Source organism: Heloderma suspectum, chromosome 7 (genome assembly GCF_057233095.1).
Source record: "Heloderma suspectum isolate Gila_16-S chromosome 7, 16-S_ref, whole genome shotgun sequence".
NCBI classification, from domain to species: domain Eukaryota; kingdom Metazoa; phylum Chordata; class Lepidosauria; order Squamata; family Helodermatidae; genus Heloderma; species Heloderma suspectum.
The window spans coordinates 8,151,375-8,177,265 of NC_139464.1; the positions used below are offsets into that span (position 1 = coordinate 8,151,375).

The window sequence follows — 25,891 nt, forward strand, 5'->3', positions numbered from 1 at the left end:
GGGTGTCCCTGCCACAGGAGGTGTGGCAGGTGACTGCAGGAGATAGGACCTTTTTGGTGGTGGCACCCTGGCTGTGGAATGTTCTCCCCAGAGAGGGTCATCTGGTGCCAACTTTAGCATCATTTCAGCACCAGGCAAAGACCACGTTTTGATTCCCCCAAGACTTTTAAGACTGTTAAGATCTTATAAACCTTTTAAATTGTGTTTAAATTCTGGGAAAACTCTTCCCTGAAAGGTGGTCCAGAAACATTTTAAATAAATTAATTATTTTTTAAAAAATCTGCTGTTTTATGGTTATCTTTTAATATTTTATTAATACTGCAAGCTATCTGAATAATGTTGCTTTTCTGTGACATATGAATGTGGTAAATAAAATACAAAATTAAATCCATCTATACTAAAGTGAAAAGTCCATATTGGGGCCCATGGTTCAGTGGTAGAACTAGGGACCATTTGCCCCCCTCCCCAGATTTTCCCAGAGCACCGCAGGCTTCCTCCCCACCAATCTGGGAACTTTCTCAAATATATATATATATATATATATATATATAATTTGCATTTATGCAAATTTGGCAAATTTAGGCTGTAATTTGCACAAATGGCAGCCATAATATGTTTAATTTTGTGAAAATTGGAAGTGCAATTTAAAAACACACACAGACACGCACACACACAAAACCTTTGCAAGCTGGCTCAACTCGATACAGATCAAGTTGGGCCAGCTAGTGGGTAAGCAAGCTGGAATCCAGGGGGCCTAGCTGCTGAAAGGTTGGGGAACTTCACTCCTTGGACGGATTCCTCTGACTTCCCTAGGTAGAGCCCATGTTTTGCAAGTAGAAAGTTCCAGGTTCAAACGTCAATCCCTGGCTTTTCCAGGTAGCGCTAGGAAAGAATCCAGCCTGAAAACCCTGGAGAGGTGCTGCCAATCAGTGTTAAAAATATGGGCTAGATGGACCAATTGTGTGACTTTGGATGGGATAATATGCAATCTTCGGGTTTGTTGAGATTCTTTGAATTCTTCCTCAAAGCTCATCTCATCTCATTTGCATTCCTGAACATGAGCATTGGGGGAGGGGAGGGGAGAGGGGGTTCAATCAATAAAAATGCACATTTTTTAAATTGGAAAAATGTGCATTTTCAAAAGTGCACATTTTTTCCCAGTTGAAAATAATACACCTATAAAAATATGCATTTTTCCTGACCCCAATAGTGCATTTTCCCCCATGTACAAGAATTCCATTCCTGTTCACAAATAATGCAAACATGCCCTCTTCACAACTCCCCCCCACCTCGCAAAATCTGAATGTTCATGCTTTAGCTTAATGCATGAAAATGCAGATTTGGGGCGGGTGGTGGTGGATTTGTACACATGCACACTTCCAAAAATGTGCATCTGTGCATTTTTAGAAGTGGGTATTGGTGCAAGTGCACACTTTCAAAGGTGAATGCAAGTTTGGGAAACTGAGAAATTTCCTGAGAATTGTGGTCCTTCTCACATTCACGTTCAGAGTTGTGAACAGGGCATGTTTGCATTATTTGCGAACAGGAATGAAATTCTCATACATCCCTAGGTGTGACTCAGTATAAGCCAGCTTCCCATGTTCCTATATCTATTCATGGTCAGATCATATAGTAATCACTTCAGAAACTTCTTACCACTTGGGGAAGAAGTGCAACTTTGTTTGTGAAATACTATTACGAGGGGCAGAATCTCAGATCACCTGCTCTTCCAAGTAGGGATGTCAGAGAATTCCGCCACGGATCTCGGGGAGGCCGAATGCCAGCACATTCGGCCCCCTGAAATTGGTGGCGGAACAGTCTGCCCCCCTGCCCCCCCCAGGATGGGACTTACCTTGGGCGGATCTTCCTGGCGGCGGCGGCTCCGGTGGCGGTTCGGCGGCAGTTCGGCAGCAGTTCAGCGGTGGCGGCTGTGGCGGCCGGTCATCAGACCGGCTGCCGCCACTGCCATTTCCAGTTAAAAAAAAAAAATCAAAAAAACATGATAGGCTACGTAAATGTTTACATAGCCTATCACGGCTGATTTAAAAGAAAAAAAATGCTCGTATGCAAATGGCGGCACCCATGGGCGCCGCCATTTGCGTTCCTTATTTTGGCACGTCTTAGTCTACGTAAACATTTACGTAGACTAAGATGGCGAAAATAAGGGGAACGCAAATAGCGTAGTGTCTACGCGCGTTTTTTTTAGGGATGGGGGAGAATTTCTCCCCGAAACTTCGGGGGGCCGAGCGCCAACGCATTCGGTCCTCCGAAGGTTGTTCGGGGAGAAATTCTCTACCCCCCTGCCCCCTGCCCCCCCCGGGATGGGACTTACCTTTCACGAATGTCCCTCCCGGCGGCGGGTCCCGGCGGCGGTTCGGCAGGTCTTCGTCAGGGGCGGGGGTGGCAGCCGGTCTTTCGACTGGCTGCCGCCGCCGCCATTACAAGCAAAGTAAAAAAAAACAAAAACGCCCCTGTGATAGGCTATGTGATGATTAACGTAGCCTATCATGGCTGACTTTGCAGATCTAGCCGTGATAGGCTACGTTAATCGTTACGTAGCCTATCACAGGGGCGTTTTTTTTTCTTTTGAAGTTCGCGGCCGGGGAGATGGGGCGCTTCTCCCCGGCCTGAATTTCGGCCGGGCGAGTCGGGAAGCCTCCCCCCCAGCCTGAATTTCGGCCGGGCGAGGAGGGAAGCCTCCCCCCCGGCCTGAACTTCGGGGGGAGCAGCGAAGCGCCTCCCCCCCACCATGAAGCAAGCTGCGAGACCAGGTAAGTGACTTTCGTGCACCCCTAGTTTTTTTTCTTTTAAATCAGCCGTGATAGGCTACATAAACATTTACGTAGCCTATCACGGCTGACTGCAGGGATGCAAACGGCGGCGGCTACGGCCGCTGCCATTTGCATCCCCACTAGCCAGGGGCCAGATGTCCGGCCACTGGCGGAGCCGGCCGGCGGCTCTGCAGAATCCCTGCGGAGCGGAGCTGGCCGGCCAGGATTCGGGGGGGAGGGACGGAGTGCCTTCACCCCGGCCAGAATTTCGGGGGGAGGGACGGAGCGCCTCTCCCCCCACGAATGTCACCTTTTGAAAAGGTAAGTGACTTTCATACATCCCTGCTTCCAAGAGCTTCTTAGCAAAGCTCCTTCAAAAGGACGAAAACTTAGTTGAAGCGGCCGATCTCCTTAGATGTTTGGTGCGGCTGAGAGGGAAGGTTTTAATTTTACCCTTTCAACTTTCTATTCCCTTCCGCTGCTTTGGCCATGAAAATAAATATCGTCTGGTCTCGGTGCGTAACTCAATACTGCCATTCACAGGCAGGCCCTCATCGATCGACCTCAGCTTTACCTTCCTTGGTCAAAGTCTTGCGAGCCGCTGAGCAGAGTCTCAGGTAATTCAAGCTGCCTTCAGAGGCCATGATAAAATCAGACTCTTTTGAAAGTCCCTTTCCTCTCCCCCTTGACTTTTAAGATGCCGCTCTACTTTGGCCGAGGTTTGTTCTCTATCTTTCCATGTCTTTGACTTCTACAGTGGAAGGAGGGGTTCCTCCTCTGACTGTGGCAAGCTGGGCCTGGAAGACCTTGTGCCAAGGAAACGCAGGAAACGCTACTTGTTTGGCATTTGCTCCACAGCATCTGCTCCAAGATTCGGAACTCTAGGTATCTAGGTCCACCCCCACTCCTTTGTTGAGGGTGGCCTAGAAAGCTCACCAGCCCCAACAAATTATGGGGGAAGGGAAAATCACATAAATGGCAGCTTCGATGTTTCCAGAGCTGACTTGGCCTAATGAATGACACTCATTCCTGCCAGCAGGGTCAAATACTGCCTTATCAGGTGTAGTCCTGTGGGTCAAAGATAAAGTAGTACAGGTTAGCAGAGGACCTGTCCAGCAGGGACCACTGGAGGATATATCTTGTTTTAGTAAGGACTAGGTTCCAGCTGAGCAACTTAATAGGTGATACAGCCACCTCACCCATTTCTGGCTTGTGAGTAGTACCCAGATCCAGAGCATGCTTTCTCCTCATGAGTAGGGAAGTATGCACTGTGTAAAATCTACTCTGTGTTTCGCGGATTGTCTGGTGCCTTTTCTTCCATTGTTTGCCCATAGACAGATGCAATATTTTTTTTCATGGTGCAGAAAAATACGCAAATAATTATGTAAGTATTTACATAATTTACCTTAGTATGAAATATTTAGCGCATTGTCCCGTATTCCAGTCAATGTTTCCTCAGGAGAAACTTATGCATTTTCCTACGTAAAATTTATATGTGTAAATTTTGGGAAAGTGAAACAATCATCCAGAAGTCCATGGACTCTACGCAGCCTGAAGGGGTCGCTCCACAGCGGATTCCGCAGGTTGGATTCTGAGCAATCTGAGCTCATTTTAATCTGTCTTGAATTTCTCCAGCAACCCTACCCATGAGTACAACTCAGGAATATTTGATTAGGGATGTGCAGATCAGCAAAACCCAAGCTTGCTGAAGTCCTCTGAATTCCATGTGAAAGCTCTTCCAATTCAAGTCCGTATCAGATTGCAAGCCTCATTTTTTTCTTTTTGCATGAAAATCCATGTGTATTTCCATGCGTATTTTTGAAATGGATGCACCAATTCTGTACATTTTTGAAGTGCACACATTCTTCTCCCATGATTAAACCATATTTGTGCACATTTTTTAAATGTATTCATTTTTAAATGTATGCATTTTTAAATGTACGCATGTTATTGAACACTGTTTTTTTTGCGGGGGGGGGGGGTCTGTGGATTTCATTATAAGCTCAGAAATGCATGGATTTCAACTGCAGATTGCTTTCAAGTCCATGTTCAGTCCAGGAGATGTGAACAGGGGAAGTCCTGATCAAAAATGAACTGAAACGAATCTCTCCTACATCCCTATATTTGACTGCTAGATGGGCACTTGTGACTCTGCTCCATCCAGACATGCTGTGAAACACAGATGGAATGGATTTCACAACATACACACATCCCTACCTGTGTCACACAACCAGGGCCCAAGTGATACTGTAGTGGGGAATTATTCCCGTCTTGCTACATCTAGGATGCCCTTCTGAGGTCAGGGAAAACCATGTTCGCTGTTATTTCCAATTTTTATGGATGACCCGGACATTAATGCATCGCCTGTCAGTCTCTTTCTGCTGACATGTCAGTCTCTGGAGCAAAATCAGTAGTGTTGATGGATGGATGAACTTGAGGGAGAAAAAACCCATCTCAGTTGCAGGGCTGTTTCCAGGGAGCTGTTTTCCGTCTCATTCTCTGGCATTACCCAGCACGTCTGCATCTGCTGATGATCTGCCAATGAGAGCAAATTGCACTCTGAAGGGCTTCTCCCCAGGGTAGGGTCATGTCTGCTTCCAGTTGTATTTTCTCTCTGAATTTTCATCGTTCTTGATGGTGTCAGACTCCTGACAGGTTTGCAAAGAGAATACACCAGACTCCCATTCTCCTGGAATCATCTCTCTGCACCTTTATGGGTGCTCATATACCTCCTTGCACTGTTTGCTTATGAAGTAAGACACAGACATTTCCCTCTTCTGATCACACTTGTTTGCACAAATGCCCCATCCAGTGATTCCTAAGCTGTGCAAGGCCACATGTTCACACAGAGCAACCAAGTCCATAAGGTAGGGGTGGAGAAATGCCCCTTTTAATTCAAGGGTTGTGTTCACTCCGGGGTAATCTGTCATGAGGGACTAACCTTCCTTCCTTCCTTCCTTCCTTCCTTCCTTCCTTCCTTCCTTCCTTCCCCTCTTATCTCCCCTTCTCTCTCTCCCCCTTTCTGACATGACTTTCTTTCTCTCTTTCTGACACCACTTTTTCTTCTCTTCCTCTCTGTTTCTGGCATACCTTTTCATATCTCTCTTTCTCTGTCTGTCTGTCTGTCCCTTTCTGACATCTGCTTCTCTCTCTCTCTCTCTCTCTCTCTGGCCTTGTAGGCCCCTTCCAACCATTCTATTCTATTCTATTCTATTCTATTCTATTCTATTCTATTCTATTCTATTCTATTCTATTCTACTCTATTCTATTCTATTCTATTCTATTCTATTCTATATAGCCCCTTCCCTCTCTCTTTTTCTGACATCCCCCTCTCTTTCTGATATCTGCTTCTCTCTCTCTCTCTCTCTCTCTCTCTCTCTCTCCCTGACATCCCCTTCTCCCTCTCTCTTTTTCTGACATCCCCTCCTCTCTTTCTGGCACCCCCGCTCTCTGACATCCCCTACTGTCTCTCTTTCTGACATCCCCCTCTCTCTCTTTCTGTCTGACATTCGCCCTCTCTTCCTGAGATCCCCTTCTCTCTCTCTCTCTCTCTCTGGCCTTGTAGGCCCCTTCCAACCTTTCTATTCTATTCTATTCTATTCTATTCTATTCTATTCTATTCTATTCTATATAGCTCCTTCCCTCTCTCTTTTTCTGACATCCCCCTCTCTTTCTGATATCTGCTTCTCTCTCTCTCTCTCTCCCTGACATCCCCTTCTCCCTCTCTCTTTTTCTGACATCCCCTCCTCTCTTTCTGGCACCCCCGCTCTCTGACATCCTCTACTGTCTCTCTTTCTGACATCCCCTTCTCTCTCTTTCTGTCTGACATTCGCCCTCTCTTCCTGAGATCCCCTTCTCTCTCTCTCTCTCTTTCTGACACCCTGTTCTCTCTCTCTCCCTCTGTCTTTTCCTCTTCTTCCCCACACAGTTGCCTGCTGAGGGAAGGACAGATCACTCTTGCCGGAGATCTGAGCTGATTGCTAACAAAGGCTTTTCAAATTAGGCCAAGGGCTGCCCAGCCTTGACATGCAGGGTCTTCATTCAGTTCAATGGAAGGGAGAGCTCCATACATTAAAAGGAGATTCCAGGACATGGAGCTATCCCCATTGTTTCAAATGGATGGGGAAAAGTACACGTGCAGGAGGCATTCATGCACATTGTGTCACCCATGGAACTCTGTGTGAGAATCGCAATGGCCTCCTTGCCCCCTCTCCGAGATTCAAGTTAGACTAATGTTACATACAGCCCAGTGTTTCACATGAACAGATCAGTCCCTGCCCCAAGGAACTTGCAATCTAAGTTTGGAAAGAAATCCTTTCATGCTACTCTGTCTGTAATGGGATCAAGTCAGTGCCTTTCTGTGTGTGGGTTATGGCTTGTTGAACTCTTCGACATAAGCCACTCTGTGTGCACATTCTGGTGAGTCACTATAGTCTACAAGTGGTTTAGACCCCTGGGGCAGAAGCTTGGGTGTAGCTCAGTGACAGAGCCCCTGCTTTGCATGCAGAGGGCCCCAGGTTCAATCCTTGGCATCTCCAGATAGGACTGGAAAACTCTGCCCTGAAACCTTGGAGAGTGACTGTCAGTCAGTTTTGACAATACTGGACTAGATGGACTCAGTATAAGGCAACTTCTGATGTTCTTCTGTTCCTAATGAGAAATTCAGCCTGTGTTTCTGTGCACGTACTGATACAATGATGGGCTGAATCAATTAAACCCGGTTCCAGTCCCAGGGCATCAGACATGCTCCTTGTCAGCTGACATGCTAAGAGCTGGGCGAGCCATGTTTGAGAATGCTAGGATTCTCTGAATATTGCCTCACCGCTTGTCTCATGTTAGATTCCCATTTGTGTTTGTGATCACCGCTCACTTTACACCAACAGGTAACTTCTGCAAATTGAGCAGCGATTAAACAGGAGATTTGCACAGATCTCCAGAACTCTGCACAAATCTCCCCACATTTACACAAATGTCCTAGGCTAGTTGGCACCATTTTTTCTTGGTAGAACACTATCCCAAGTGCCATTTTTCTTGGCAGAATCCTCCTTGAGTGCCATTTTTTCTTGGTAGAAAGATGGGGCACAAATCAAACAAACAAATATTTTTTTTCTGATGAAGGGGCATTCATCTATGGGGAAATGGGGGTGTGGTCAATGGTGGTGGTGGTGGTGGATCCAAAGCCAAAAGTAGGAGGAGATTCAGTAGGAGGAATTGCAGGATTGCATAGCTCTTCATCCATTCCATTCTCCCTCTCCCTCCCTGCCACTCTTCTTAGAGCTTTGGCCTTTGCAGAGTTTTCAAACTATAGTTTCAGTATTTAGAAAACCTTTGTCTGCCAGTTAACTGCCCATAGAGGATCGATACACTTCAGACAAAGCATACACCAAAAATTGTTATAGCTGGATTCAATTTTGATTTTGTACTAACAGGAATTAATAAGTGGAAAAATATTTTGATCCTTTTTTCACTTCTATCAGAAATATGCTGATAACAGCACATCAAAATATAACTTGCATGAAAGACAATATTGTTGTTAAACAGAGCATTGCTAAAAAAAAATTAGATGTTAATAGCTTAACAGGAAATAGTATTTCCTAACCCTTTCTTGATCTTAGACTTCTAGTCCTAATAGCTTAAAAAGCAGTGATCTCATCCAAAATATCAAGTTCCCCATTCAATGAACAAGCTATTCAGCTGACAGGTACACAGGCCCTGTGAGCTTGTAATAAGATTCTCCCACATTCTAAAATCAGCACGTACTTATACTTTTGTGTAGAAATTACCTCACGGTTAATATTATCTACTGCCCCATGAATTAGGGCTCACAATCGTAATTATCTCATTGATACTAAACACTCCTAATAGGCATGCACATGCACCAGGCTAGACACAATTAATTCTGAATCACACTTCTGATAAGATAATTCCTTACTCAAAATGTGCTAATTGAGGGCACAATCCTAATGGTTCAATCAGTCCTATTGATTGCGCCCTATGTGAACAGAAGCCCCTGAAGTAACTCAGAGGGGTGCAATCACCCAATGAAGGTGGGAGAAGCAGCAGAGGTGACCTTCTCCTCCCCATCTTCCTGCCCTGCAGATTTCACTTGACTAGCTTTTTAGCCTGTTTTGTGAGGGCGCTTTGGAGGGGGAGGGAAGGAGGCTGGAAGAGGCTCAGGTTAACTAGTATCCTGGCCTGTCCGGTCTTCTCCCTCTGCCACTGGAATGCTCCCGTTCCTTCCCCTCCAAGGTTGTTTTTCTGACCCTGGAGGGCAGCTGGTGTGGTTCTTTCTGCACCAGCTACAAGGAGGCGGGGGCGGGGAGGTAGATCTCCAGCTCCCCGTTCTGACGTCAGAGCATTGTCTCCGACCTCGGAGGGGGGATCTGAACAATCCTATGGTCCCTGGGACACTTGCCTAGGGACCATAGGATTACTCTCTTAAGTCCTTTTTTTTTTTTTTTTAGACATCTCTGTCTCAGGCTTTTCAATGCATATTCCTCACACAATATGTTTTGCATATTAATCGATAAGTCAAACTTGGAGAACACTTTTGACCTGTTCATTACTTAAATAATTCTTTGGTCCAAGTGGTAGGGCTCTAACTTGGCATTTTGTCTTTGCATACCATCCAGGTAATCTTGACAACTATTTTTTTTCATGCCAATTACCAAGAAGTCATTGTGAACCTGCATGTGTCTTTGTGTGTCTTCATTTTCATATGATTACAACCTTTTACTTATTTACGTTTTCAAATTCTAAATAATTTATAATTAAGCATTTGGCATTTGCATTTCTAATAAGTCATCCTAACCTGTTTTAAGAAAGGTAGGTTAGCCTTTCCTAGTAGCCTTCCCAGCAAGTCCAATAAAGAAAAGCCAGCTATTTCCTAAAAATCCAGGAAGCTCATTCTCTCTCTCTCTCTCTCTCTCTCTCTCTCTCTCTCACACACACACACCCCCCCCCCCAGAACAGGAAGCATTTAGCAGATTAGCAAGGGGGAATATTAGAGAGCAAGAGTGGGTCCAGAAGGACCAGAGAACTGGATGATGCTAAGGACCACATGAAATTAGACCAATGGTTTATGCAGCCCACAGGCCGAAATTTCCCCAGCCCAGCTGTAACTGTAGAAGGCTGAGCTTCTCTGTGATGTATTGGTTAGGATGTTGCAGTAGGACTAGGGAAACTTGAGTTCCAATCCACATTCATCCATGAAAGTCACTGGGTGATCTTGGGACAGTTACTCTCGGCTTAGCCTAGACAAGGGTGGCTTAGTTGTGGTGGGGAAAAGGTGGCTGCTATGTGGCTAGGATCTCTGGAAGAGAGAAGGCCATTAAGAGCTGGGCTTGTTTAGCTTGGAAAAAAGGAGGGTCAGGGGAGACATGATAGAGATGTACTAAATTATGCATGGTGAGGAGAATGTGGGCAGGGAGACATTTTTCTCCCTCTCACATAATAGTAGAACCCGAAGTCATCCCATGAAGCTGATTGGTGAGAGATTCAGGACAGGTAAAAGGGAGGGCTTCTTCACACAGCACAAACTATGGAATGCACTACCTCAAGATGTAGTGATGGCCACCAATTTGGATGGCTTTAAAAGGGGGTTAGACAAATTCCTGGAGGGGAAGGCTATTGATGGCTGCTAGTCCTGATGCCTCTATGCTACCTCCAGTAATCAGAGGCAGTAAACTGGGGAACATGGGCGAGAGGGAGCCATTGCACTCATGTCCTGCTTCTGGGCTTCCCATGGGCAGCTGGTTGGCCACTGTGTGAACAGCATGCTGGACTCACTAAATGGACCCTTGGTCTGATCCAGTATGGCTCTTCTTATGTTCTGATGTAAGAGGGGAAGTGGAATGATGGGAAAATAGGTTAGCTGAAATTTTAATGCTGCGCATGCATGCATTCATGCATATGTGTTTTAATAGCTTTTTTATTTTATTTTGTCTGCATTTCCATTGGATATATTGTGAGGAAGAATCTAAGTCATTTTTACTTTTCTAGGATTAGCCAAAGGTTCTTCCAAATCATCCATCTTCCCCACACCCCATAATGCTGTTCGTCGCCCCCTGCCACCAACTATCTTGTAGTGGTTTCTGGAGACCACTGAACTGCAAAGAGCAGGAAAGGAAATCCCAGGTCAAGGAAAGCAGCTGTCATTTCCTGGGTGGGCCTCTTGGCATGAATTAGAGCAGCCAAGTGAGAGACTGGATTCAGAGCCTTGGAGGAAGTAGAGAAGGGCCAGAAGGCACAGGGTGGGGATGAGGTGGAAGATAGGGTTAATCTCCTTTCCTTTCTACAGCTCATCCCAGAAATACATTTTTGGCGTGTGTGCAATTTATGCAAAGTGCAATGCAACTTCATACAGCTTGGTAAAATAGCAGGATCAGAGGGGCCCATTAGATAATATCTTCTATGGACCCCTCATCTCAAGAGAGCACATCACACTCCTCCAGTATCTGTAGTTTATAAAACTTTTTGCTTTATTTATCAGAAACTCCAAGGGAGGAGATTCTGTAACCAACTTTTTCATTGTTGAGTAGGGATGCACAGTTTTTGTAAAATCCATCTTGTCTGCTTTTTGCGGATTGTTATGTGCCTTTCATTCCATTTCCCACACATTTGGCAGAATCAGATTTTTTTTTCCAATTTTCCAAATTTGTGCAAATTTGTATTTGTGCAAATTCACAGTGCAAAAATGTGCAAATTCCCCCCATGCACATTTTCATTCTGTAGCCTATGGGGGAAATGCACATTTTTGGCCAGTGGTTTTGGGTGGTTTTTTTTTGTTTTTTTTGCATATTTTTCTATGACTAAATATGCATAAAATTCTGGAAAGTTTTTTTTTTTTTTAAGTTGTCAAGTCTGAGAAATCCATGCAACTCAGAGAAAGCCCGTTCACTATGGAATCTGTGAGTTGGGTTCATAGAAATCCAAACTAATTTGATTCTGTTGTAGATTTCTCAACACCTTTATTGCTGAGTTGCTCAAATCCAGAGAAAATACCACTTCTTAATTAACCTAAACCTACATACCTGTCTGCTGATTTATTACCATCGCTTCTATCCAGAGCAACAGGTCAGAACTTGGCATGACTGCTTAAGCAACTGAAACAGTAGATTGCCTGAAGTAGGGATTGAAATATCCATCTATTTTTGATCCCTTTTAGCTTTGCAAGTGTTCATTCATAAACCTGTTCCATCCTGTTACCATGATAATCTGCTGGGGGGGGGGGATCTGCATGAAAATTCTTATTTAAATACCTGGAGGGGGGAGACAGTCATCTGTTTCACATTTTACTGCAATCTTCCATACTTTTGTAGCAATATGCCACTGAAACTCAGTTATCCTTTGAAAGTCACACTTCTCTGAATTTTACAATGGAGTTCTATCAAAAATGCATATGAAAATACATTTCTTAGGTGAATGTGCATATAAAAATGTATATGTGCAAATAATGTTCAGAAATGCAAATATTGGTGCAAATACCATTAAAAATGCATTATATTAGGAAAATGCTTGCAAAACATGTATATTGGGTAAAATTGCATGCAAAATGAATGTATTAAGAGAAATTCGATAACCATTTTAATGGATTTTCATGCAAACACACACACACACACACACACACACAGAGTGTTGAGGATGAACCAAACTTAAAGTTGAAAAATGCTTGAAGTTCAGAAGTGAATTTAAGAACTGCAAAAACGGGGAAAAAATAGAGAAATAAAGACTGACAAATTCAGCTGTCCCTATTAATAGAATTTTAATATGTATTTCTGAATGTAATTGTCTGAAAAACCACAGATTTCTAACTGTACAATACTACACATGGCTACTTTGAAGTAAGCCCCACTGCCCTAAATGGGACTTACAGATAAGGGGATATAGGATTGCAACCTTGGGGTGCAATCCTCAGCATGTTCCAGTCACTATTTGTAGAGGGTTACTGTCTTTTCTTCACCTGCTCGCAATGTAACATTTCCCATATTGCTCCTCTGGAAGCAGTGAGGGAGGAAAAATTTATCCCCCCCCCCCCAAAGCAGAATTTAAAAGGGGGAAGATATTATATAATGGAGAGAAGATGTGGGTGAAACCAATTATTAATGCCAGGGCTGCTGAATGTATTGCGTGATGGAGTTTTATGGGACAAGATTTTGGCCTTGACATAATTATGACAGTATTAACATGATTTAAGCCAGTCAGAGATCAATAGCCCTCTCAAGCCCAAAATGGAGGTGAAGGTGTTGTGTTACTATATCTTTAAACATCAGAAGTAGCAACTTGTCTCTTTCGGGGTCAGAGCCATTTTTGCAGACCAAACATCTATCAGGAAAATAGATTAGGATTCACTGAGTTGACTATAATTTTGCCGGAGATGTCCCTGTGGGACAGATACTGAGAGGTCTCACTGGCTTTTCCCCCCACAAGAGTTTTGGTTGCTGCAGTGTAAGGCAGTAATAGGCATGCTGTGAAATAATAATAGAGACCAGGTGGAGTTCTGCCCTGACTGGAATGCCGGCTGGAAATTCCAAGTTCTGCTTTGTGGCAGAAGCATTTCTGGCACTGACTCGAGATCTGATTCTTTCTGGCACATTCCAATGAGGGGGAAGCTGAGCAAGCTGGGAGATGTCTTCAGGCGATGCTACACTGACCTTACATGCATGGACGTCTTTGGCACCATACAGTGGACAGACAACATTTCCACCCCATGTTTGGGGTAGAGCATGTGAGGAAGGGCCTAGCATGCCCAAAGGCTGCCCTAGGCTTCCCCAACCTGATGCCCTCCAGATGTTTTGGACCACAGCTCCCAGAATTCCTGACCGTTAGCCATTGTGGCTTGGGCTGATGGGAGCTGAAGCCCAAAACATCTGCCAGGCAGTTGGTTGGGGAAAGATGATCTCGAGCTTCAGGGCAGGATGTGAGGATGACCTCTGTCTCCTCTTTGCCCCAGTGGAGGCTTTGGGGCATGCGAGCCAGGCTGGGGACATGATCAACATAGGGAGCTACCTTAGACCAGGACATACTAAGCCAGCCTTACCTACTCTGACTGGTAGTGACTCTCCAGAGGTCTCAGGCACAAGGAGGGCCTTGCCCCATCACCTGCTACCCACGATCCTTTGAACTGCTATGGACTGGGGATCTCCTGCTTGCTCACCACTACCAATCTTTCCCTGCAGCGTGCAGCCACAGTGCTGGCCCCCTGGCCACCATTTCTTGAACTCCACAATGCCCCAGATCTAGAGTCATCCTGAAGCACTGATAGGTGGCTGTCACAAAAAGTATATATATCATGGAGGATATTGGGACATAATTCTGCAAAGCGGCCTTCTTCTTCCAGGAGATGAGAAAAAGAGAATATTGGAAACATTCTCAGAATAATGTCTCCTGAGAAGGAAGGTCTACAGCTCAGTTGCAGAACACATCCTTTACATGAAGCTCCCAGGTTCAATCCCTGCATTTCCACGTAGGTCTGGGAAATACTCCTACCTGAAACCAGGATGTACGGACTGTGTAAAATCCGCTCTGTCTGTGTTCCGCAGATTGTCAAGCAACTTTCGTTCAATCGTCTGCCTACAGATGGACGCGAATATTTTTTTTTCGGCTTGTGGAAAAATACGGAATTAATTATGGATGTATGAAATTGGCCTTACCTGGCTCAGCCGGGTTCCACTGGGGGGGGGGGAGGCGCTCTGTCCCTCCCCCCGGAATCCTGGCCGGCCGGCTCCACTCTGCAGGGATTCTGCGGAGCCACCGGCCGGCTCCACCAGCAGCTGGACATATGGCCGCTGGCTAGCAGGGATGCAAATGGCAGCGGCCGTAGCCGCCGCCGTTTGCGTCCCTGTAGTCAGCCGTGATAGGCTACGTAAATCTTTACGTAGCCTATCACATCTGACTAAAAAACCCCCACAAAAATGCACATACACAAATGGCAGCAGCTACGGCCACTGCCATTTGCGTTCCTTATTTTGGCCCATCTTAGTCTACGTAAATATTTACGTAGACTAAGACGGCGAAAATAAGGGGAATGCAAATAGCGTAGTGGACGCTATTTGCGTTACCCCTTATTTTTGCCATCTTAGTCTACGTAAATATTTATGTTTTTGTGTTTTTTTATGCGCGTTTTTGTGGGGAGGTTTTAGTCAGACGTGATAGGCTACGTAAAGATTTACGTAGGCTATCACGTCATTGTTGTTTTTTTAACCTAGCCATGATAGGCTACATAAATCTTTACGTAGCCTATCACATCTTTTTTTTTTTAACTTTGGAAATGGCAGCGGCAGCAGTCGGTTGGAAGACTGGCCACCGCAGCTGCCGCCGAGGCTGCCGCCGGAGCCGCCGCCGCCCGGAAGATCCGCCCCAGGTAAGTCTCGTCCAGGGGGGGATCTGTGGGGGGGGGCAGGGGGGCAGGCCGTTCCACCACGGAGTTTGGGGAGCCAAATGCACTGGCATTCAGCCTCACCGAGATCTGTGGCGGAATTCTCTGCCATCCCTAGAATTAATTGAGTAAATATTTATGTAACTATTTACATATGTATTTACATAATCTACCTCAGTACATAACATTTAGCATATTGTCCCCCATTCCATTCAACATTTCCTCAGCAGAAACGTACATATTTTTCTGCAGATTTATATGCGTAAATTTCAGGAAAGTAAAAAAAAAAATAAAAATCCGAAAGTCCACGGACTCTGTGAGGCCTAATTGGGGGGTCACTCCGCAGCAGATTCTGCAGGTCAGATTCTTAGAAATCCGAGCTCATTTTAGTCCATCTCGAATTTCTCCAGCATCCCTACCTGAAAATCACCAGCTACAGTAACCAATTTCATAATGTTAACAATGTATAATAAATACATCATCAGATATAGATATATAGGTATATAGATATATCTCTTAAAATGGCTATAGTGGTAACACAAATTAGGGATGGGGCAGAAATTCATTTTGCACTTTTGAACCAATATGTGAACTGAAACACAGTTATTCTTTGAAATTTGCATTTCTCTGTGTTTTTTCATAGTGTTCTCTAATCAAAATATGCACACAAAAATGCACATTATTGAAAATAACATTCAATAATGCATTATGTTAGGAAAATTCCTTGCAATAAATGTGTGTATTAGGCAAAAATACATGTATGAGGAGAAATGAGGACAAAATGCATACAGATTATCATGCAAACATTTTTAAAAATCTCAATGCTTAGGATGAATCAAATTTGAGCTTGGAATAATGAGAAACTGAGAGAAAGTGAAATTAACATATTCGTCAATCCCTAAATATTGCTGCATGCAGTAAATCACACTTGGTGCAATATAAATGTCAGTTGGTAGGAACAGGAGCAGAAGTAAGGGGGGGGAACGTAAGGTAAGCAATCTTTCTTGTAGAAGGATTCATGTGCGTGTAAGTGAAATCAGAATTGGACTGCGGTATATGAACTATTTACAGTATCAGAGCTGAGCAAAAGATGGTAGACAGCTAAAAGGACAGTCTGAATCATGGAAGAATAGATGTTCATGAATGTTATATTCACCGTGCTTGAACTACTGCTTTGAAGTTTGGAATCTGCTCCCCCACAATCCATTGCTGCTGGTGTCAGTCATCTGTCCCATAATCAGATGTTATTTCGCAATCAACATTTGGTATTCCATGTTGGGTATTCAGTATTTGATAGTCACTGTGGTAACTGCTGTTCTATATTGGGTATTGGCAAAGTGCTTAGAAAGGGATGTGGGGGCTCCCATAATTCCAAACAGTAGTAGAGTGCCAGGGGCACTAACAGAGGTGAGAGAAGGAGGGAGGGAGGGAGAAAGATAACCTGGGTAAGTGTTCAGTCTGCTCACATAATAATTGTCCATGCAAGCCCGACTCCAGTGGACCTGTCCCTACCCCCTCAGATCCCGATCTTCCCCTGTCGAGTTAGAAGGTCTCTAGGGGACTACTCCACACCATACATTATTTTATAAACCTCTGTCATGACTAGGGATGTTAGAGAAATCCGCTGTGGATTCAAATGAGGCCGGATTCTTTGGAATCCATCCTCAAGAATCCATGGCGGATCGGCCCCACTTACCTCCTCTCCTGGAGGATTCCATACAGGACGGCACGGCTGCTTGTTGCACGGGGAGCCCTTCACCTCCACGCTGATCGCCATTTTTTTTTCAAATGGCAATCATCAGGATGTGCCCATAGACTTATACACAAAATAGAGCTGTGAATCTTGTATATAAGCCAATGGACACATAGACTTATATGCAAGATTCACGGCTCTATTTTGCGTATAAGTCTATGGGGACATCCTGCCGATCGCGCGATTGGCACGGAGGCGAAGGTCTCCGGTTGCTTCAGGTAAGTGGCCCTCGGCTCTGCGGAATCCTTGAGGAGCAGAGCCGCTCCGCGAGGATCCCTAAGGGAAGGAACAGATCACCTCCCCCCCCCCCGCAGATTCCCCACCAGAACGGACAGTGGGGAATCCGTACATCCCTAGTCATGACACAAGCCTCACCTCCAGATGGCTTTTTTCTAAATGAAAAGACCACGGACATCTGCTGTGTGGCACTCCCACCACACAGAAGCACTCCCAACAAGCATCTGTGTGGTCGCCATCGTATCAGAATTGGCCATCAATTATTGGAATGGGCATATCAGAGCTTAAATAGCCATTTCATTTTGATTTAGGGATGCTTTCTGAGATGTGGAAGCACCTGCTCCTTTCTACATGTTGTTATCTGTGCAGCTCATTGTTGATCCATCTCTCAAACCTATCCTTAACGTGATCCTTCCATTTGTCTACATGAATACATACCGTTTTATTTCCTCACTCTTTCATGTCGCTGCTCTGAGTCAACTGCATTTCCATTAATAACAAATTTGGAATCCATAAGAATCGTTTTCTGAATGTGTATTGGGTGATGATGTTGGAAATGTCTTTCCTTTGACAAGCACTTTTAGAGCCCACACAGCTATGCTTTTGTTGGCATCTTGCACGTGTTCTCCGCTGAGCATGCATAATCAGTAGATGAAATGGTGCACCTCTGTCTTGATTATACCACTTCTGATCATATGCGGGGGCAGGGTGTCTACAGGGTTAAATGTCTCCATAGTACAAAACATCCACTGGCTGCACATAGAAAGCTAGCATGTCAGGGTAGAACATTTCTTCCCGCCATGCTATTTTTATGTGCGTGGATAATTTTTTGTATGAAAGAACATTCCATCATGTGAGCCTGGAGTGGTACAAACCAGGTACAGGCTGATCACCACAAGTTTGATTTATGAGAACTGGGCATAACAGATTGATCACAAATGATCAGCTTGGATTCCGTAGGTGGGACCTTCCTTATTGACTGATGGTACATCTCACCAAAGCCCCTGCCTTTTCCTATCAATGCTTACAATATCAAGCAGTCCATTTGATATGTGCTTTCCTGTCCCCATCTGTCTGCTTCATATAGGTGTTTGTCTGGCTCAGCATTCTCCAACCTGGTGCCCTTCAGATGTTTGGACTACAACTCCCAACATCCATGACATTGACCACATTGGTTGGGGCTGATGGAAGTTGTAGTCATCTGGAGGGCACCAGATTGAGGAAAGCCTTGACTGCCATTGGTGGGGGGGGGGAAGGCAGGATATAAATCAAATAAATAAATTAAAATAACAATAGAATCTAGGTGTTTGGCTAGTGACATTGGACAGATGAGCAGACGCAACACTATTTTCATTTACATTTCTATGCCTGCCTGCCTGCCTTCTGTATTTATTTTATTTCAGTATTTATACCACACTTTTCAAGGCAAAAAATCCTTCTCAAAGCAGCTTACAAGATAATAATGCTAGTATAAATACAACTTAAAAGTTAAAACAATAAAAATTCTATTAAAAAGAAAACAAACAATTCCCTGAGTCTCTTCTAGTTCTATGACTAAGTTTCCAGTACATGGATGAAGATGTTAGAGAGGTTTGCAGTTGTGTGTGTATGTGTGTGTGTGTGGGGGGGGCATGGTGCCATATGGTATCATGCATCCCAGCTGTAAGGTTACCACCTGGCCATTGTAGTCCGTCCTCCCTCCCTCCCTCCCTCCCTCCCTCCCTTTAAGGTATTAGTTATCTGGGCTGCAGAGAGTTTTTTTTTGGGTAATGCCAAACTCTCTTCAAGACTCTTCAGGAACAAGATAGGAAAGGCATTCAGCAAATTAAATCAGCAGAAGCTGGGCATGACTGTAATGGGAAAAGCTGCCTTCTAAATTGAAATGTGCTTGTCTGGGATTGTCCACTGGCATTGGAGTTATTATTTCCATTGCTGTAGTTATGAATTAATTTCTGGAGAACTTAATCGTCCTTCTTCCCACCCGGCTCCCTTCCAAGTTTCCCCTCCTCCCTTTGCCTTTGCCTTCTAATTTTCCACTTGGCTGGGGATTCTCCAGCAGTGAAAGTTCGGGCTTAGGGGCGGTCCCTGCTGGCTGCTCTAGTAGAGTGGATAATCTCATTGGAACCACTGAGTTGAATAATAACACCTTTACCTCGCATGCCGCTCCATATTCAAATGATTCCCTTAACACCTTGCACTGGCGGATGTGGTTGGTGGTGGCAAAGTTGGGCCTATTTTTTTGACATCCCCACTGTCTTATTTAGACTAGGTCAGACTATTCGTACACCTAGCTGGGGATGTCAGAGAAATCTGTAATGGATTCAAGTGAGTCTGGATTTCTATGACTCTAACCTGCAGATTTTGCAGCGGACCAGATTCATGAGTTATGTGGATTCTATGGACGTGCAACCCATTTTTTTTTCACTTTTGAGTGGGATTTGTGCTAATTCACATTAGTGCTAAAGTGCATTAGAGCATTAGCACTAGGAATGGATGAAAGTCCCTTACCTGATCCCGCAGCTTGCTTCGCGGTGGGGGGGAGGCACTCTGTCCCTCCCCCCGAAATTCTGGCCAGGGGGGAGGCGCCTCGTCCCTCCGGCCGCAAAACCTCCTCTCCTGCCGGGACGCAAATGGCGGCGGCCATAGCCTCCACCGTTTGCGTCCCTGCAGTCAGCTGTGATAGGCTTTGTAAATGTTTACATAGCCTATCACGGCTGACTTCGAAAAAAAAAAACAAGTGCGTATGCAAATTTGCGTTCCTTATTTTGGCACGTGTAGTCTATGTAAACATTTACGTAGACTACGGCGAAAATAAGGGGAACGCTATTTGCGTTCCCATGGGTGCCGCCATTTGTGTACGCGCTTTTTTTTTTTCAAAGTCAGCCGTGATAGGCTACGTAAACATTTATGTAGCCTATTACAGTGTTTTTTAAAAATCTACCTGTGATAGGCTATGTAAATCTTTATGTAGCCTATCACGTTTGTTTGTGTGCTTTTTTTTTTTACTTGGAAATGGCGGTGGCGGCAGCCGGTCGGAAGACCGGCCGCTGCCGCCGAACTGCCGCCGAACCGCCGCCGGAGCCGCCGCCGCCAGGGGCATTCGAACAAGGTAAGTCCCGTCCCGGGAGGGGGGCGGGGGGGCAGACCGTTTCGCCACCAATTTCGGGGGGCCGAATGCGCTGGCATTCGGCCTCCCCGAGATTCGTGGAGAAATTCTCTGACATCCCTAGCACAAGCACACATTAACGATAATGAACACTTGCACAAATGCAGTAATGCACATTTATTTGCAAGTGCAGAAGCATGCATTGTCACTAATGTGCATTGTCTCTAATGTGCATTAGCACTAGTAAAATGAAATTCTACTAACAGCAACAATTCCATCAATGAGCAGATGATAATGAAAGAAGCCTGACAATCCATGAAACACAGACAGAACAGATGTAACAAAATCCATACATTCCTACAACTAGCCCCATATTGTCTAGGGATGGTGCAGGTACCCAGTTGGAGCTTGAAGCCTGGTGAGAAATTGCCGGCTCCCCCCCCCCACCAAGCACCAGTCCACAAGCGCCAGCATTTGCCCAAGTCAGCTTGTGCCAAGCTGTGCAGGCACACGGGCATCCTCTGCCTCATTGAGCACCATCTCCCATTCAAATGGCTGCTTGTTTTTTCAATAAGATTCCCGTCTGTGCAAATGGGGGCTGTTAAAAGTGCAATGTCCACAGCTTTACAGGCATCTATGCCTGCAATGCTGTGGACATTGCCACTTTAAAGTCCCCATTTGTGTTGATGGGATACTTTTGGAAAGAATGAGCAGCCACTTGAGTAGGGGATGGCACTTGATGAGGAAGTGGACACATGTGCACCACTGCCGAGCACCCTGCAAGTTGCCTGGCAGCTCACTCCATGTCATTCACGTGGGCCAGCTAAGTGCTGGGGGTTTGGCGAGCACCACGTAGGGTGGACGCAGGGTGGTCCATCCATCTGTAATATGGTCTACACCAACCTCCCCCAACCTGGTTCCCTCCACCATCGGTTTTGACTAGAGATGCTAAGGATTCAACCAGGAATCTTCTGCATGCAATGCATGCCACTGTATCACTAGCCCTTCCCAAGGGGATTAGAACCCCTATGTGCAGGAACCATGGAGCTTCTCCTTTTCAGGGCTCTCGCTACCTGTACAGCAGTGGTTTAGGGTAACAAGACTGGGAAAGACCTCTAGCTGGGGAAGAAGAGAGGCTATTGCCCTCATGTCCTTGTGGGCTTCTGGTCAGCCACTGTAAGAAACAGGATGCTGCACATCCTTCTATTTGCAGGGCTGTCAGAGGACAGCTCTTCAATTTGAAGCCATCCACTATTTGAAGGGTGGACCAGTCCAAGCCCAGTTTAAAGGGTGAGAACCATCAGAAGGGAGAAAAGGGATGGGCCTTGAAGTTGCCCATCCACAGTTAGAACCCAGACAGTAAACTGAGCAGGAACACAGGTCCCCTGGTCACAGTCTTCCCCACTATGGTGAGACATATTACATATTTTTTATTTGAATTACAGTAATTGTTCCTAAATTTTCATGTAGACCTGCAAATTAGCATATGCATATCTGTTTGCTCCCACTTCATTCACAATGCTGTTGTGATGTGCAATCTGAGTCAATATGTTTTTGTATGTTATTTTCACTACTATACACTATGCACACTTTTGTGGTCATTTTCCTATAATACACACATTTTCACCTGTGTCCTTTGATTGGAGAACTGCATTGCAAAATTCAGAGAAGAGCAAATATCAACATATACTTGTGTTTCAGCCCACATCTTGGTTTGTGATAGGGATGTAAGAATATTTCATTTTTGCTCACAAAACTTCCAGACACGCCCCATTTGAAGCTCTGAATGCAAGCATGAGCACACATCCACTGAAAATATTTGCAAATTGTCAAACATGTTCATCTCATTCCCAATTCCCAGTTTGTGTTGCTCAAATCTCCTAATTGGTGCAAATTTCATCCATAGACTGAATCAGCCCTGCTTTAGTCTACAGAGGAAAGTTGAGCAAATTAGGAGTTTTGTGCAAATTTGGGGAAACTTGTGCAAATCTTCCAATCCATCAGTGCTTGATTTGCACAATTTTCCCATTTGTGCAGACCAAGCAGTGATCGTAGACATGAATGGGAATTGGGGACAAGATGATTTATTATTATTTATCTATTTTTTAAATTCTTGGCCACCTTTCAGGGCAGAAGCCCTCCCGAGGCAGCTCACAGCAATAAAATACATAAAAATACTAGGGATGTCAAAGAATTCCGCCACAGATCTCGGTGAGGCCGAATGCACTGGAAATCCCCGAAATCCGTGGCGGAACGAAGCCCCTGCCCCCCACAAAAGATGCGTGAAATGGAGCACTTACCTGCTGCCATCTGCGCTGACATTCACTTCCTCATCATAGCTGTGATAGGCTACGTAAATAATTATGTAGCCTATCACGGCTAATGCAGGGATGCCATTTGTGTCCCTGTGGAGGCCGTGATAGGCTACGTAAGTATTTACGTAGCCTATCACGGCAAGCTCAAAAAAAAAAAACAGTGTATGCAACTGGCGGCGGCTACGGCGGCCGCCATTTGCGTTCTGTTTTTTTTGCTGTTTTAGCCTACGCAAATATTTATGTAAGCTATTACAGTGAAAAAAGGAGAATGCAAATAGCATAGTGGGTGCTATTTGCGTTCCTTTCCCCCCCCCCCCGCCGTAATAGCTTATGTAAATATTTATGTAGGCTAAAACAGCAAAAAAAAAAGGGAACACAAATGGCAGCCGCTGTAGCCGCCACCATTTGCGTATGCTGGTGTGGGTTTTTTGCCTGCAGGTTGCCCAGCGGCCGGATGTCCGGTTGCGGGCGGCCCTGGCTGGCGGCTCTGCGGAATCTCCGCGGAGTGGAGCCGGCCAGGTTAGGATTTTGGGGGGACGTGCGGAGCGCCTCCCCCCCACCGCGAATCACCCTATCGAAAAGGTAAGTGACTTTCGTACATCCCTAAAAAATACATAAAAACAGTTAAAATATTAAACGCAATAAAAACAAGCACAATAAAATAGCCATAAAAACAACAATAAAAGAGATGAGCAGCAAGTTGATGTTCAGTCTATCCTGTTGATATCAAGCCTTACTTGTTCATCCATCCCTGGTTTGGGAAGTGTGAATTAGGTTAGTTTGCATTAAAATGTGCACATGTCTCCACTATCCTTAGGGCAGAAAGCCTGTTAAAGCCAACAGGAACAAAAATGCCAGATGCCCATTTACGTAGCTTTTGAAGATCTTTTCCTCAGAAAAAAAGGGTTTGCTGCAAACCCACTCTTGCAAAAGCTGTCCTCAAAATTGGAAGTAGAGCGGCAGCCAGACTTATGCCTTGCAGGGAATAACACAGAGCCATCCCTATACTATTATTCATGGTGCTATCTTTTCCGTTCAGAGGAAAACATTCACAAATGTATTGGCGTTAATAAGGAGGGGGGGAACTCTGATAGGAAAGTATGTGCAAGGAGCAAGTCATTTTGTTCATTAATTACTTGCCCTTATCTCTGCAGCATTGTGTCTTTTTATTATTTTTCTACCCCCCCCTTTTTTCTTTAAAATATCTGCCAGTGGATTTGGCAGAAGGGGACCCTGCTTTTATAAGCTCAGAAACCATGGAAAAAGATGCTTTCTCTTTCATGGAGCCAATTGGCTCTTGATTTCTGAAACTTAGAGGTGCCAGGTGTCCAAGCAGCAGCATTCAACCTCTGGGTGTACCTGGCTTTCAATATACCATGGAGTTGGAGCGCTATGGAGATAGTATACAGTAAGAGAAGAATAGGGTGTCCATGTGTTCATGTATATTTGAAGAGCTGCCAAAGTCAGTTCTGCAGTTTGAAGGTGACCCTTGTTTGAAGGCCTCTCCTGTCCAAGTTAGGGATGTACAGACTGTATAAAATCCACCCTGTCTGTGTTTCACGGATTGTCAGGCACCTTCCCTTCCGTCATCCGCCTTCTGACGGATGCGAATTTTTTTTTTATTGTGTGGAAAAATATGGAAATGATTACATAAATATTTGCATAAGTATTTACATAAGTATCTACATAATTTACCTCAGTACACAACATTTAGTGTATTGTCCCCCATTCCGTTCAGCATTTCCTCACCAGAAACTTACATATTTTTCTACGGATTTATATGCGTAGATCTTGGGAAAGTAAAAAATTCATCCGGAAGTCCACGGACTCTGCACAGCCTGAGGGGGGCACTCCGCAGTAGATTCTGCAGAAATCCAAGCTCATTTTAATCTGTCTCAAATTTCTCCAGCATCCCTAGTCCAAGTCTGGTTTAAAGATTAGGGGTGTACGGATTCCCCACTCTCTGTTGCGGTGGGGAATCTGTGGGGGGAGGCAATCCATTCCTCCCCCCAGAATCCTCTGGAGCAGCTCTGCTCTGCGAGGATTCTGCAGGGGGGGGGAAACCATCTTGGGGGCTGCTTACCTTTCCTCCTGCCAGCCAGAGCCGTTTGCCTCCTCCATGTCCCTGCCGATTGTCATGTCTTTTCTTAAAAAATAAAAAAATAATAAAAATGGCAATCAGCAGGATGTGCCCATAGACTTATATGCAAAATAGAGCCATAAATCTTGCATATAAGCCTATGGACACATAGACTTTGATGCAAGATTCATGACTCTATTTGTGTCTAAGTCTCTGGGCACATCCTGCCAATCGCCTTTAAAAAAAATATAAGAAAATACATGGCAATTGGCAGGGCCAGGGAGGAGGCAAAGGGCTCTGGCTGGCAAGAAGCAGCTGAGTGCCGTTCCGCCTCCAGTCCTCCTGGAGTGGAGGTAAGTGGTCCCAATCTGCTGCGGATTCCTGAGGCCAGATTCCAAAGAATCCGGCCTCATTTGAATCTGCAGCGGATTTCTCTGACATCCCTATTAAAGATAAAGAACCCTAAGAAGGGAGAACAAGGGCCTGAAAGACACCCATCCATAGTTATCAGCTAGCCAGCAGACAGAGCAGGAGGCACATAGCTCATGATCAGAGTCTTCCCCAATAGGGTGAAATTGATTGTATTTCTATTTAAATGATAAGTCATTATTTCTAAATTTGCATCCTTTAGAGTTCTTTGAGGGTATCAATAAACATGTAGACAGGGATAATCCAGTAGACATTGCTTATTTGCACTTCCAAAAGGCCTTTGATGAAGCCCCTCACCAAAGACTCCTGAGCAAACTCAGCAGTCATGGAATAAGAGGCGAGGTCCTCTTATGGTCCTCCATAACTGGTTAAAGAACAGAAAGCAGAGAGTAGGAATAAATGGTAAATTCCCCCAATGGTGAGATGTAAACCGCCAGCTCCCACAGGGAACATGCTTTTCAACCTGGTCATAAATGAACTGGAATTAGGAGTGAACAGTGAGGTGGCCCAAGTTTGTGGATGACCCCAAATTATTAAGGGTGGTTACAACAAAAAGGATTGTAAAGAGCTCCAAAAGGATCTCTACAAACTGGGAAAATGGGTATCAAAATGGCAAATGCGTTGCAATGTAAGCAAGTGTAAAGTGATGCACATTGGGACAAAAAAAAACAACTTCACTTATATACTGATGGGATCTGAGCTAGTCATCACTGACCAAGAAAGAGATCTTGGGCGTGTGGTGGATAGTTCAATGAAAATGTCAGCCCAGTGCATGGCTGCTGTATTCCATATTAGGCGTAATTAGGAAAGGAATTTATTTATAT

The 25,891-nt window shown here is 44.9% G+C and overlaps 1 protein-coding gene across 1 annotated transcript in view; it reads left to right on the forward strand.

Moving 5' to 3' along the window:
* PLXNA4 (plexin A4) overlaps positions 1–25,891 on the forward strand; it is an 820,970-nt gene that overhangs the window by 504,937 nt on the left and 290,142 nt on the right. The window lies entirely within an intron of this gene.